Source organism: Coregonus clupeaformis, unplaced genomic scaffold (assembly GCF_020615455.1).
Source record: "Coregonus clupeaformis isolate EN_2021a unplaced genomic scaffold, ASM2061545v1 scaf6914, whole genome shotgun sequence".
Taxonomy (NCBI): domain Eukaryota; kingdom Metazoa; phylum Chordata; class Actinopteri; order Salmoniformes; family Salmonidae; genus Coregonus; species Coregonus clupeaformis.
In genome coordinates, this window is record NW_025540368.1 from 1 (window position 1) to 6,983 (window position 6,983).

The 6,983-nt window shown below is 44.3% G+C and overlaps 2 non-coding genes across 2 annotated transcripts; both read right to left on the minus strand.

Annotated features, from left to right (window-relative positions):
• Positions 1-286: 286 nt before the first annotated feature.
• trnaf-gaa lies at positions 287-359 on the minus strand. The gene has a single exon. It is a non-coding gene; the product is annotated as a tRNA-Phe (tRNA).
• Positions 360-6,523: 6,164 nt separating this feature from the next.
• On the minus strand, positions 6,524-6,596 carry trnaf-gaa. The gene has a single exon. It is a non-coding gene; the product is annotated as a tRNA-Phe (tRNA).
• Positions 6,597-6,983: the final 387 nt, after the last annotated feature.

A 6,983-nucleotide genomic window follows, 5' to 3' on the forward strand; every position in this document is an offset into this window, starting at 1 on the left:
GCGCTTGCTTAGCATGCGAGCGGTAGCGTGATCGATGCCCGTATTTCCAACACATGTTATTTTTCAGGATACAAGTCAGCTCCAGTTCACACTTCCTGCAGCTAAGTCTTACTACAAGCTACTGTAGTGTAATAATGACAACGTACTTTTTGTAATGCTGATGTCCCCTAAAAAGAAAGACATCCTTACTTTCGAGGACAATCACATGATCTAGAATGCAACAAGATTGACGCTCACAAACAACGCATATTCTACTTGCAGTGCAAGCACTGAGATCAAACTCAAATGCCGAAACCCGGGATCGAACCAGGGACCTTTAGATCTTCAGTCTTACGCTCTCCCAACTTAGCTATTTCGGCAGGTCTCTGGAACTATGTCTTTGGCACCCATGTGGATACACGCAAGTGGCACAAATTATTGACTGTCAGAAGGAGCCGCATGGCCAGTACGGGGATCAAACCTGCAACCTTGGCATTATTAGCACCACACTCTAGCCAACTGAGCTAACCAGCCGCTTGCCTACTTTCACTGTTGTTACCAGCCAGCAAGACTCTACAAGTCATGTGGCGAAAAGTAACAAGTACGCCAAGATCATAACCTGTCAAGGACGAACCCTCTTGATTGCTTCTTGTGTCTATTTTAACCAGATGGGGAATTAGCTCAAATGGTAGAGCGCTTGCTTAGCATGTGAGAAGTAGCGGGATCGATGCCCGTATTCACCAACACATGTTATTTTTCAGGATTCAAGTCAGCTCCAGTTCAAACTTCCTGCAGCTAAGTCTTACGACAAGCTACTGTAATGTAATAATGACAACGTAGTTTTTGTAATGCTGAAAACTAAAAACTTGCAGTGCAAGCACTGAGATCAAACTCAAATGCCGAAACCCGGGACCTTTAGAACTTCAGTCTAACACTCTCCCAACTGAGCTATTTCGGCAGGTCCCTGGAAATATGTCTTTGGCACCCATGTGGATACACGCAAGTGGCACAAAATATTGACTGTCAAAAGGAGCCCAATGGCCAGTACGGGGATCGAAACTGCGACCTTGGCGTTATTAGCACCACTATCTAGCCAACTGAGCTAACCAGCCGCTTGGCTACATAAGGGACCGAAACGGCGGGGGCCGTATGATCGGTGGGACTCACCATATGGCAAATGGACGGCCCCTTACTAGACGTCCGCGGGCGAGCTAAAAATGGGGCGACGGCCCCGGGTTGAGCCCCCGGGCCCCGCCCCTCGCGAAGTCGCGAAACGAAGTCTCCAGGACCTTCGCTTTCTGGGATATGAATTTGTCTTTTTGGGGGAAAATTCCTGCAGTACCGGACAGTTCCACAGTGTGGCGATGAGCGTCATATTGCAAATGGACGTTTCATCAGCCAAATGGACTTGGCCGTTTCTCGTAAACGGTACCGACTTTGAAAGCGAAACTCGGTGAGCGGGGGGGCGGCCAGATGTGTTTTAGCCTGAAGACAAGATGGCGTCGAGGACGCGACGCTCTTCGAGTTAATGCATATTTTCTGGGATTAGATTTCGAAAACGGTCATGCAGCGCTAATTTGACCGCTGCGCGTCAAAGTACACGACCCTACGGTGTAAGGAAAAATGGAACCAGCAATTTAACTGTCGTTGTTTACGAGAGATTGTAAAACGTCACATTGACGATGAAATTTTTTTTTGTTTTTTTTGTAGAAAACACTTATAGGCCCATTTGAGGCGTGTTAAGGCGCATCCGTTAAGGCAGGTTTCGGAGCTCTACGTGATTTCTTTGATTTTATGTGATTTTCTGGGTAAAATTTGTCCATCTTTAACTAGTTATGTACATTTGCAACACTGATATGTACGTGTCCATTTGTCATTACGTATATATTGCCAGTGCCAATATGTTGTAATGCAATTGGACAGTGCCAATATGTTGTAATGCAATTGGACAGTGCCAATATGTTGTAATGCAATTGGACAGTGCCAATATGTTGTAATGCAATTGGACAAACTAACACAAGTACTCTTTTGAGACCCAAAGAACCACCCCAGAAGCCCAGGACACAGAGAAAGCACCCATAGAGACATGCTGTAGCCTGACAAGCGCTCACACTAGCCATCAGACCTCCGAAAAAAACTCACACGCACAGCCAAGCTGGAGTGATACAGTGTGGGGCTTACAGACGCACAGAGCCTGCAATAGTTACCTGAATTGGAACCATCAAAGAACCGTCAGACCTAGAGCTCTGAAACTTTCAAAAACGGTTCTAGAGCTTAAGCCGGTCCTGCACAGTGAGTTTCGTGGCTCTAGGAGGTTCTCCGGCCGAGAAACAGCCTCGTACATTTGCAACAAGTTCCATTCATTTTTATCATCACGAATATTACGACATTTAGAAAAGTCCCAGAATCACAAGGCTGGGTGCATTGAAACCGGCCCGGCCCATAGAAACGGAACATAAAAGTCTCTGGCCGATAGCTCGTTCAGGGACCCCGTAGCGACCCCTGAAATAAGTGATTTTTCAGCTCTAATTAAGGTAGCTGCTCGGGCTCCAAATGACCTATCAAGCCGAAACTCTGGATTCCGGTTCGCCTCAGCTGGGCCTACACATAATGTCAGAATCGGACCCGCAGCTTGAACGTAACTACGTGTTTTATGGTTTTTTATGGTTTCGAACAGAAGGCGCTATGTGTTTTGGTCCGGCTCTGACATATGTGAACGAGTTGGACAAAGTGAGTTTGGTGTCAGATTGTATCCGTTTGGTGTCAGTATGAAATTTTTTGGGAGTGATGGCTGAGTTGATGGCTGACTGTCCAATTGCAGTAGAAAGTATTGGCAGTGGCAATATGTCATTTGGCAAATGGACACTCTCCATCACCCAAACAGGGAGTTACCATCACCAAGTTGTCATGCTGAAACCATCACTGAAAGGCAATTGGATGGCATCACTGTAGTCTCTAGGCCGTTCCGAGTTCAACGAGGTGCCCCACTTGACCGTAGCTCGCTCGGGCTGACCGCAGCGTCTGTGCAAATAAGTAGGCCCGGAGTGAAGCCTGACTAGTAGTGATTTCAACATGATTGGACATTTTGCGGCCTCTGGGTCTCACAGAGACGCGCCGTTTTCGACTATCTCATCGGGGGGAGGTTGGGGTGGACAAGCCACAGAGTTATTCTAGCTGCGTGCAGCGGTTCATTCAGTCTGACCCATCCGAGTTGTTCCCCCACAGGATAACATGGGTATACATGTAATGCTCTAACTCTGCTCCTGTTTATGCAATTTGCAAAATTCCTTTTGCCACGTGATCAGGGTCACCTGTAGCTCCTCTGATATGAATATGAATACAGTACATGGTCCCCTTCATATACTAAAACAGAAGTATGACCTGGGGTGAAATAAAAAAAAACGGGCTTTCTGAAATCAACACTGAGAGGCAAATGGATGGCATCACTGTAATCTCGAGGCCGCTCCGAGTTCAACGAGGTGCCTCACTTGACCGTAGCTCGCTCGGGCTGACCGCAGTGACTGTGCAAAAAAAAGGCCCAAAATGAAGCCTTGACCTCAATTTATATGCTTTTGGGCCACAGCGAGAGAACCGTTGAGGCTAGAAACACAATTCAACCACAGGAACGCTCCTACGGTCCTCCCGATCCGCGCAAGCCTACCCGTGACCATGTGGAATTAACCCTTAACAGTGACAACAGCGTGCATTTATTCACACTCATTTCCCCCCATAGAAATACATTGCCTGCTGCCCTAACTTCAACTTGATGCCTATGTGGGTTTTCATTGCCATATCAAACTGTCTTCTATGTCAACCCATCAGGCCACTATAAGGATTACCTGTGTTGAGTTTAAGCTTCCTGGAGCAACCGGAAGTGGTAAGATTGACCCTAAACATGGTTTAGATTGACCCAACCTGCAGATTGTGAAAACACTACATTCAACCCTCTGTAAAAAATTCAGTTTTTCTCGGATTGACCTGAAATATCCCGTATATCCGTATCCCAATGAGGATATGTGTGTAATTACAGCTTCCTGTGACAACCGGAAGTGCCTTAAAATGGGGTCATAGGTGCTGTTTCAAAGTGTTAAAAAGGTCACATCCTTCCAAAATGTCACATGTGTGATTAGGCAACCCTCATGAACCGGTAAATAGCAGAAAACCAGGTTTTTATTTGGTTTTTTTTGAGAGCACAGCCTACTCTATGGAACTATAGACCTCCAGGCTTCTAGGCCTACACCCCCTGCCCGGTCACTAGGTGCAGGCCTGGTAACCCGTCCATCACCAGGTGTACTCCTGCTAACCAGTCCGGTCACCCATGCCTGACAGCATGGATGTGTGTTTTAGTGAGAGTAGTGTGTTTTGGAAATAGAATGCATTTGACTAGAGGCTGACAGCATAGGAGGGGTGACATCATTGTGACTGTTTTTGAAAAAGAATGTGTTTGACTAGGAGCTGACAGCAAGGTGAGAGTTGGAGGAGTATTTTAGTGGGAGAAGAGCTTTTTTGAAATAGAATGTGTTTGACTAGAGCCTGACTGCATGGATGTGTGTTTTAGTGAGAGTAGTGTGTTTTGGAAATAGAATGCATTTGACTAGAGGCTGACAATGATGGCCTGCATGGAAGTCAGCACGGCCACAAGGGTGCAACAGCTTTAACAGAATCCACTGTAACATAATGGCATTGGTAATGTTTCATATGGCAAACGTACAAGTCCATTTGCAATACATTTCAATGGGCATTTATATCACCAATTGGACTTGCTGTAACATGCTGTTAAAAAGCTTAAAAGCCACATTTTCAAGATTATTGAACTCGGGCTGGCCAACGAATGATAGTGGATCCTCTCCCTTACTCATTGGTGTTGATTTCAGCATGTCCATTTGGCTCATAATAAAGGCCCATTCAAACATATTGCAAATGTACTTGTACGTTTGCCATATGAAACATTGCCAATGCCAATATGTTATACTGGCATTGGCTGTATTTCATATGGCAAATGGACATTGTACATTTGCCATAAGAAACATTGCCAAAGCCAACATGTTATACTGGCATTGGCAATATTTCATATGGCAAACGTACAAGTACATTTGGAATATGTTTGAATGGGCCTTTATTATGAGCCAAATGGACATGCTGAAATCAACACCAATGACTAAGGGAGAGGACCCACTATCACTTCTAGGCCACCACGAGTTCAGTGAGCTTTACATTTGGGCAATTCAGCTTTGTAATAGCAAATTACAGCAGGTCCAATTCATGATCCATTGTAAGATATTGCTATTAACCATAAATCATTGCCAGTCTTAACATGTTATACTGCTATTGGACAGTGTTCATTTGTCATGTGATGTATTGCCAGTGCCAACATGTCCAGTATAACAGGGATATGAGGGGATTGAGGGAGTGGAACCTAACATACTGATATATATATATATATATATACAATTTTGTCATTATACAGGCCATTTGGACATGGTTCACTTACTTTGGCTTTGGAACTGACTTCCTATGATCATATCTGGCAAATGGACATGACATGCTGATTTGGTACTTTCAAAACTTACATATGCCATTTGGACATTTAATATGACATTTGGACATTATATATATAATTTGTATGTTTCATATGCCATTTGGACGTTTCATGTGCCATTTGGACATGGTTCTGACTATTGGGTCCAGAATCCAACTTCCTGTGATCCGATGTGACAAAAGTACACTTTGTCCATTTGCAATATAATTGGTGACAAATGAACAACTTGTCCATTTGGCAGTGTAACATGCCTGATATGGACATACCATAGGCCTAATGGACAAACCAACATATAATAAAACAAATCTATATCCATACGGTTCTTTAATAATGTATAATTGATAAAAAATCGAGTACATTTGAAATATGCTCACGAAAAATTTATATTGCTTGCCCCCTTCAGAATTTTTGAGTTACTACACTGGCATTTGTCATATGAAATTCGCAATAAGATATATGGCAAATGCCGGCATTTGAGTGGTATTTTTAATTGTCTGTATGTTTCGCCCATTGCCAATAAGTTCCCATGTTATTTTGTCCAAAAAACAGGTGTTTTCCCTTCCCTATTTTCACTGTTGTTACCAGCCAGCAAGACTCTACAAGTGATGTGGCGGAAAGTAACAAGTACGCCAAGATCATAACCTGTCAAGGCTGAACCCTCTTGATTGCACCTTGTGTCTATTTTAACCAGATGGGGAATTGGCTCAAATGGTAGAGCGCTTGCTTAGCATGCGAGCGGTAGCGTGATCGATGCCCGTATTTCCAACACATGTTATTTTTCAGGATACAAGTCAGCTCCAGTTCACACTTCCTGCAGCTAAGTCTTACTACAAGCTACTGTAGTGTAATAATGACAACGTACTTTTTGTAATGCTGATGTCCCCCTAAAAAGAAAGACATTCCTTACTTTCTGAGGACAATCACATGATCTAGAATGCAACAAGATTGACGCTCACAAACAACGCATATTCTACTTGCAGTGCAAGCACTGAGATCAAACTCAAATGCCGAAACCCGGGATCGAACCAGGGACCTTTAGATCTTCAGTCTTACGCTCTCCCAACTTAGCTATTTCGGCAGGTCTCTGGAACTATGTCTTTGGCACCCATGTGGATACACGCAAGTGGCACAAATTATTGACTGTCAGAAGGAGCCGCATGGCCAGTACGGGGTTCAAACCTGCAACCTTGGCATTATTAGCACCACACTCTAGCCAACTGAGCTAACCAGCCGCTTGCCTACTTTCACTGTTGTTACCAGCCAGCAAGACTCTACAAGTCATGTGGCGAAAAGTAACAAGTACGCCAAGATCATAACCTGTCAAGGACGAACCCTCTTGATTGCTTCTTGTGTCTATTTTAACCAGATGGGGAATTAGCTCAAATGGTAGAGCGCTTGCTTAGCATGTGAGAAGTAGCGGGATCGATGCCCGTATTCACCAACACATGTTATTTTTCAGGATTCA